The 9,181-nt window shown below is 29.1% G+C and overlaps 1 long non-coding RNA gene across 1 annotated transcript; it reads left to right on the forward strand.

Moving 5' to 3' along the window:
- The first annotated feature begins 1,077 nt into the window (after positions 1-1,077).
- On the forward strand, positions 1,078-3,555 carry LOC129871526 (uncharacterized). Its single transcript, XR_008762267.1, has 2 exons — positions 1,078-1,246; positions 3,341-3,555. It is a non-coding gene; the product is annotated as an uncharacterized LOC129871526 (long non-coding RNA).
- Positions 3,556-9,181: the final 5,626 nt, after the last annotated feature.

Here is a 9,181-nt window from a genome sequence, read left to right on the forward strand (position 1 = left end):
AAAATGACGGAGATGGGATGCTACGAGGGATGTGTGGGTATACTAGAATAGATAGGATTAAAAATGAGGATATTCGAAAAAGATAGAATTAAAAATGAGGATATTCGAAAAAAGATAGGAGTGACTTTGATGAAAAACAAGACGGGGTAAGCGAGGTTGAGATGGTTTAACATGTACTGAGGAGATGCACATATTTCCTAGTGTGGAAGTGTGAGAGGTTGGCTATTATTGATGAATTATGGAGAAGTAGATGTTGGCCGAAGAAGTATTGGGAGAGGTGTTGACACTCAATTTTGGCTATCCATTTTTTATTAATTAAGCTTCCGTAAAAATAATAATAAAATTGTAATGGTATGAAAATATTATTTTTATTATTATTATTATTTTATTTTTATTTTTTTTGATGAAAAAAACTTTTTTTTATTTCATTTGGCAAATTCACTATATAAATATTGTCCCTTATAAAAAATTAAATTTATAAATATATGTAAATATTTATTAGTTTTATCCTTTGACAAATTTATACCTAGTAATTATCATTGTTATGGATTGAATTGTTTTTTCGATCAAATACATTTTCTATTGTTAAAGTAAATATTTTGTATATTATTCAAAATTAAGAAGTTTAATTAAATAATTAGTTACTAATTCATACCATTTTTTATTTTTTTAAAAAATGACTAATTTTGTCATATAATTTAGTTTGGCAAAGTAATTGTTTTTAATTTAAATAATTATGACTATTTAATAAAGAAGTAATTTATAATTTAAATAGATTAATTTGAGCAAAAACTTGACAATCCAAGTCCCCTAAAATTAGCCAATCCGTGTATGCCACATAGGATGCATATGAATTGTGTGTTTCTTCAGTTTAATCTCATTCCTTCAATTTGATCTAATGGCTCTCATAATTTAGTTTTTCTAAAACTTTTATATTTGCCTTTATACATATACATAGAATTTTATTTTATTTTTTACAACCGTCCGATCAAACGATCGGACGGCTCAAAACAAATCAGAAACTTTTGCAAAAACCAAAACACCACGCACGCTCCTCTTTCTTTCAGTTTTTCCACACCTACACGCCAAATTCTTCTTCTCTCTCATTGCACTTTCCCCTTTCTCCTATCATCAGATCTTCCTCTTCTCCACCTCCTTCTTTTCCTTTCAATTTTCAGAAAATTCACCTGCCATCATCGGCGAGATTTCCTCCAAGCCGCAATTTTCAGTCAAAGACAAAAAAAAGGTAAGATCTGTTAAATCTTTTCTCACCTTCTCCTTGTTGGCCTCATAAATGCCTTTGATTTCAGTTCAAATTAAATTTTTTAAATTCGAATTTTGTCTATAAATAACAAGGTTTTTTGCTCTCCAAAGAGGGACACAGACATAGACTGAGAAGACAATTCACATCCAAATACACACACACAGATTCACAAATCTTTAGTTTTACTACTTTCCTTTTGTCTTCTCTAATTTTTGAGTTTTGAGTTGGAATCTTTGACAACAATATCAACAACCTTAGTTTGCTGCACCACAAAAGTAAACCCCTTGCCTTTATAATATTTGTTCATCTTTCCTGTTTTGAGATGATATTTTCAGACTTGTAAAGTCTTTATTCTGTGGTTTGGGCTGCTGTTACTTGTTGTTGAGTTCCTTGTAGTTTAATATGTCTTAGTTTTCTTGGAGGTTCATAGCTACCTACTGTCCCGTACCATGATCTTCTTTTCCTGTTAAGATTTTGGGTTTTATAATGTGCCTTAAGTTTATAACCGTTTTGAGTCTTATGTTTGTTTAAACTTTGGTTCATTTTTTGCTTACCTTGATTTACGTCTTCCCATTTTAAGTTCAATTAATATTCATTTGGTCGAGTCCATTCAATTTTTGCCATCTGATAGCCATATTCTTATCGTCATGTTTCTTCATGGATGAAATCTGTTCAAGTAATAATATACTGACTACTTATTTCGAGTAAGTTCTTGTATTATGTCATAGTTTTTTTTCGAAGTCATATTTTATTTTATATTTGAGAGACCTTGATTTCAAACTCTGCATATTCCTTCAAGTGTAGTCGAGTTTTATTCGAAAAATAAAATCATTTCAAAGTATGGGATGGGTCGATGAACTGAATGATTTTAATGTATGAGTGTCATATTTGCACATCATTCCTGCTAATTCTTTCTTTATTTTATCAATATTGTGTCGTTGTGAAAGTATGATCAGCCCCTCCATATATGTCTAAAGAGATAGTTGTATGATTTTATTTTTATTTGAAATCAAGTTTGGTTTGATCAAAAAATCTAATTTATTAAAAGTGTAACATTTCTGTTTGCAGTCAGTTATTATTTAGAATAGTGTCTATATTTTTGTTTGCTTCTTGCCTCTGTTTTCTTCCTTTGTACTTTCAGAATGTTACTCTTTGTCAATCATGATTGATTTTAAGTTAGATTCCCTATTTAGCCCTCTTTATTTGATCACATCATCATTTGTAATTGAATAGATCCTACTTACACGATTAATATTCTCTGTTAAAGTTTCTTTTTTCTTTCTATATTTTTAATTTCTTCTCTTCAAGCATGAATGGCAATAGCATGTTCTCCCCTGTTACATGTCCTCTAATGAATAATTTTGATTAATTTTTCAAAGTGTGCTTATCCATTTTCGAAAGCTTGCCATTTATGGGTCCTTTAGAAAGTCAGGTGATTTGATGTGATTCGTCCGTAAGCTTGTCAAGAGGTTGATCGAATTTACAAATTTCTATTTTTTTTAGTTGGTTAATTAAGAATTCATTTGGTTTAGCTTAATGTTCTATTATGAATAATTCCCAGATCATTTCTTCTTTAAATTTAAATTATCCTGTTAACTCTTCTTCTTTTTTTTTTTCTTCTTTTTGCCTGATTCATGTGAGATATTGAATATGTAGTATTCATTGACTTCAACGGCTTCCTCCTTTTAAGTATCATATTTGTTCCTTTGAAGCCCAAATTGATTTTGTGTTGGTAATCTCAAATTTCTTCCTCCCTGTTTGTATCTCTATCTATATTCAAACTTATGTTATTAAATATGGGGCATTGATTGGTGCTCTAAAACAAGTTTTGGCATATGATTATTTGTCCAGTCACTTACTCCATGAAATTATTTTGAAAAGATGTTCACTGCTCCATTTTCTTTATTTATATAATATTAGTTATGATACATGTGATGCCAGAATGTTATTATTTTATCGCTAATGAATGTTTGTTAATAATCTGCAGTGCTATTCTGTTTGATCACATTACTTATGATGTAGATAGAGTATTAATCCTTATCTTTTTCTCTTCTTATGTTTCATGTGTATCCGAAGGACTGGAATTTCAATTCGAAATTCGTTTTGGCCTTAAATATTGGGCCAACAACTATTAGGATCATCAGAGCTCGGAGTTTTGTAAATTAACAGTCAATATTTCTTGGCCTTTCTCGTTACTATTTTGATTATACTTCTTTTGATATATTAATTTATTTTTACATACATGTTTACATATATGTGAATGTTAATACTAATTTCTCCCCTTTATTTGAGACCCTTTTGCATATGGGCTAATATCATTTGTTAATTATTTTTAGATGTGTTAGAAACTAGTTTCACGGCTAAGAAAAATAGATATGGCCTTGCACCATATTTTTGTAAAAACAGCATAATTATAGAATGAATCCCAATAGTTAGGCCATCTTAAAATCTTTTAATAAATTCTCTTATAAAATATTTTTATTAATATTTTGGCCATTTAGATTAATATATATATAATTTGTCATCATTTCTATTTTATGGCCTAGATATCTTACTAGTTTTCGTAATATATTATTTCAAGATTTCAAATTTATTATAGGTTTAAAATGCAAGGTATATACATATATATGTCATACATACAAGGTATTGTTTTATTTTTTACACTAATTTTTTTACTATACTTGATGTATTACTTTGTTACACATAACATATTTTTATATATCTACTATCCCTTTTATCAATGCTATTTTCATGTTTTTTTTTGTAAACTCTTACACTTTAACACACACATTATTTCACTACATATATATCTATCATCATTTGTCCCTACACGTAAATAAAATAATAAGATCTTATGAGCTTCAAATAACATATATATGCATATTTTAGTTTATAGTAAATATATGTGAGACCACGATCTTTACATAATGTTTTAACACTTTTATACTGTTTTTAGTTATGAAAACTCCATTTTATCTATTATTTGCTCGAATTATATTTACTATACAATGCACATGTGACTATATTTGACACCCATCTATTGTCTTTTATTTATTTATTTTACATCTTAATTCTAAATAATAAAGTAACAAATCCATATGTCCTTCTAACTCAGTATTTATAGAGAGATTATAATTTTTTTTACATATGGCAAACATATATTTATTACAAATATATTATTATTAATTTTATTTATTTATTTGTTTCATTATTTTTCTATTTATTATATACGTATATATGACATACCTTGTATTTTCAACATTTTCTCAAAATTAATGAAAACTTTTCTTGTTAATATTTTCTAAAGCGAACAAAAATGAATAAATATCCCTAAATCATTTTTCTAAAACTAAGTTTAAGGACTATCTTCGGATAGACTCTGAGGGATGCTTAACACCTTCCACTCGAATAACCAAAATCCTTACCTAGAATTTCACCGGTTTTGCAAATCAAAACAGAGTTTACATTTACATTTTTTAAAAATAGTTTTTCTAATATTTTTCTTTAAAATTAGGTGGCGACTCTAAACATTTTCAAAATCAGAGACATAGCCAGTTTTATGTTGTGAACTATTTTGATTCGTTCGAAAATAGGGTGCGATAAAAGGTGATTAGACAAGATATGACGTATTAGCAGCCTACTAAGAACATGGCCTTAAATATGAAGGTGTGAAGGACACAAATTAAAATAAAAGAATAGTATAAATGAGTGTGTCCATAATAGTAGGTAGGAGTGTATTGACTTTCTATCCATTCTAGTAGTCATAGTATTACTCTTATTTCTTGTTCTTCGATTTTTGTTATTATATGTTATTTCGTGTAGTTTGATTATAGTATTATTTTGTTGTAATATTGTTCTGCTACTATCAATTTTTTATTTAACATTGTTTGTTATTTCCTTTATTTCTATTACTTTTCAAATATTTTGAGCCGAAGGTCTATTGAAAACAACCGCTCTACTTTTGAGCTAAATGTGAGGTTTACATATATTCTACACTCTTAAAGAGAATTTTTTTATAAATGACGTATTTAAGAGTGAATATAGTCTTAACAGGACTTTCTAGGTTTCAATACATCACATTAGATTTCTAACAATACCTATAAATAATAAATTAATTAAAAAATAAAAAAATAAATTGAAATAATTATTAATTAATTAACAATATTTTTCTTAAATAGTGTTTTATAATTGAAATGATATATCACTCCCTTGATTTTCTCTCAAATAATTGGTGTTGTTATCAATCTCCTAATTAAAGTATCAATCTCCTATTTTAGTTCTTCATCCATCCTTCTTTCCATAATTTTTTTTACTACTTTGAAACTAATATCATTTTCTATTATTTTTTATTTGAAAATCATTTTTTAATTTAATTAAAAAATAAAAAACGAAAAATGAATTAAAATATTCTTTATTAATCAATTAATAATATTCGTTCCTTAAATATAATGTTTTATTATTGGCATGATATATCACTCCCTTGATTTACTCCCAAATAGTTGTTCACTATTTTGGTTGTTATCGATCTCCTAATTAACAATATCACTCTCCTATTTTGGTTCTTACTTCATCGTTCCTTGTTTTCTACAATTTGTTTTACTGCTTTTAAAACTGATATCATTTTTTGTTATTTTTTATTTGAAAATTGATTTTTTCTTAAAAAAATAAGTTTTATTATTTTTTAAATCTATTTTATTTTTGAAATATGTATTTTTTTGTAATATATATTTTTTAGACGAATAATTGTTTTTCCATGAATCTCCATAAAGTCGACAATGAATTTCTGTTTGAAAAGACTATAAATTCAAAATTCGGAGTTTTTTTATTTGAAAATTATTTATTTTTTAAAAAATAAGTATTCTTATTTCTTAATTTTTTTTGTTTTTGGAATATGTATTTTTTTGTTATATGTTTTCTTAGACTAATAAGTATCAATTATTTAATAGTAATACCTGTTTCATACATATTTTATATAATGTTTAAAAAAACAGACATCAAAAAGTTTGAAAACCTGTTTAATACTAGATTTAATACTAATATTATACATAAAAATTCAAACTGAATAAATCACTTCACTGTCAAAATCAGAATTTAAAAGTTTTCATGAAACAGTTGCAAAAAATTAAGTAAAAATATTCAAAAATAAATAAATAATTTGCAACCTAATTGCGACATCTTCTATGTCTATTTATTCACTCTTGGGGTCTTGGTTTGGGTCCTTTGAAACTTCTCCATACCCGGAACAACTTCTCTTTTAATACGTGGTCCACCAAGTTTGCTTGCAACAATGCTGATCACCTCAATTTCGCTAATTGTTTCGTCACTTTATTTTGATGTTGCATACTCCCAAAGTATGGATACAAAAATTACAATCTTCATATCAAAATCATACCAACTTATAACCAACAGTTAGAATATATAATTGGTATATAATGGACTTCAATGGTTCAATAAACAATATAAACAAACTCATCTTATGTATACAATGAATATATAACTAGAATTCTATGGTACAACAAATATTGATGCAAAACTACAATACTCATACCAAAATTGTACCAACTTATAACCAATAATTTGTGTATATGATCTATATGTAAATAGACTTCAATGGTTCACAAACTCAATTTTGATATATAATCATTGTATAACTTTGTTTCTATGGTACAATAAATAAGAAAAAAATCATATATAATTACATATCAAGTTCATACCAAATTATTTAATTCATATCAAATTACATATCAAATTCATACCAAATATCACAAACAGGTTGTGCATTATATAGGTTATGTATATAATGAGTATGTAACTAGACTATGGATATAAAATTAAAAACTTCACACCAAATTCATAAAAAAAAAAAAACAATAGGATGTGTATATAATGGGTATGTAAACTGGACTTTCATGGTACACAACCTCTCACTCCACATATTAAATTCATACCAAATTACAATCTAATATCACCAATAGATTGTGCATTATGTAGGTTGTATAAATAACGAGTATGTAATTGAACTATGAATACAAAATTTAAAACTTTATACCAAATTCATATCAAACATTCTTTGCTCTTTTACGTGAAATTTGTTGTACAAATGTCACGATCCCGACCCGCCGTAACTGGCATCCACACTAACCCTCCGGTGGGAGAATCATCCTTACAATCCAAGCTATCACATTCGTGAGATATAACAGTTAAAGATTTACGGAAGCAAGAATAAATCAAGAAATAATACTGAGTCCTCTTAAACTCGAAAACAATCTAAACAACAACTAAAAATGCGGAAAACATCCTAGGAACTGAAAATCATCCGTACCAAAACTCTAACTCAACATCAACATAAGAAAGGGGAACACCCTCCAAAATGAATATATAAAACAAAAATAGTGTTTGAAATCTTAGTCCTGGAAAAAGGACTAGAACAAAGAAGAGTCCACGACAGCTTGAAATAAACAGTTCACCCTTAAACTCGAACAAGTCTCACTCTTCTAAATGAGGTCTCTCCGCAACCGGTTGAATATGCCCTGTACTCAACAAAGGCAGGGCAAATGTAGTATCGGTACACAAAACAACAGTGTACTGGTACGATCACGCGATTAGCCAGTAAGCAGATCATAGACAAGTAAATTCAACATAACAAACATACACATATACAAAATAGGTCAACCAATCTCATCTTCAATCATATTCAGCAAGATCACAGTTAAATATCTTCAACATGCTATAACTTCATACAAGGGTCCTCTTAGGGGACCTACAAATAATCAACTTTGTATCGGAACGTGACACTCGATCCAAATATGTGTCGGAATGTGATATCCAATCCAGTTTATATATTGGAACTTAACACCCAATCCAGATTATATGTTGGAATGTGACACTCGATCCAAACATAGCACAATCACAAATACATTCAGTATTTACAACATTCTATTTACCAAGAACACGTTCATCACAAAAGAGGCCAGCAAGTGATCATTTCACATATAATCTAGCATGTTTCCCTATTCATATTCATATAGGCATGTCACAAAGCAATTTAACAAGTATATGAAATACGTACGGAAAACAAGACCATCACCTACCTCAAATTCAAGCTTCAACAACCTTACAGTCCAAGAGCTTTCCCTTTTCAGGTTCGTTCCTCTGGTCTAGAAATAGTAAATACATATAAAGTATCAACACAATGGACTAACTATAATGAAAAATAACACAATTCTCATCCTAGGATAAACCCATGATCCTAACCCCACCCTAGGGCTATTTTCCACATTAGTTTTTAGTTCAAACCCTCCCCCAATGATTACCAACCATAGTTTCTAGGATCTAGGAATCAAAGGATGAATTTAGGGAGTAAAATCCTTACCTTAAGGTAGAAATCCATGGGAAATTGACGGAATTCGCCCTAGGCCGCCTCTGAAGTCTTAGGAACTGGTTTTGCAGAAATAGACCATTTTGGGTTTTGCTGACTTAAGTCTCGCAACTATCCCACTCTGGCGGGACCATCTCGCTTTGGCGGGCTGCTCGAAGTCTGAGATCCAAGCCTCCATTTCACAAGACACTCTCTTTGTATTAAATTATATCCCTCACACCAAATTTGATTCCGGGAGTTTTACTCACTCAAATACGATTTTGCAAAGTTGTAAATATTCCATATCGCCTTGGCTATCAGCTTATCCAAATAAATCTGATATTCGATCTCCCACCATTCACACAATAACCCTAGACCTCACCTAACTCAGAATTCGTCCAAGTCTGGTTTAGGCTAAATTTTTCCGAAGTTACAACCCGAAGTTTTCTGGCCTGAAATCCTTTTCCATTGGCCTATTCCTAACGATGGGGATAGGTCATTATAATAAATACTAATTTATCCATCACTCATCCCCGAGTGACTAACTAAGGAAAATAGGG

This window comes from Solanum dulcamara, chromosome 10 (assembly GCF_947179165.1).
Source record: "Solanum dulcamara chromosome 10, daSolDulc1.2, whole genome shotgun sequence".
NCBI lineage: Eukaryota > Viridiplantae > Streptophyta > Magnoliopsida > Solanales > Solanaceae > Solanum > Solanum dulcamara.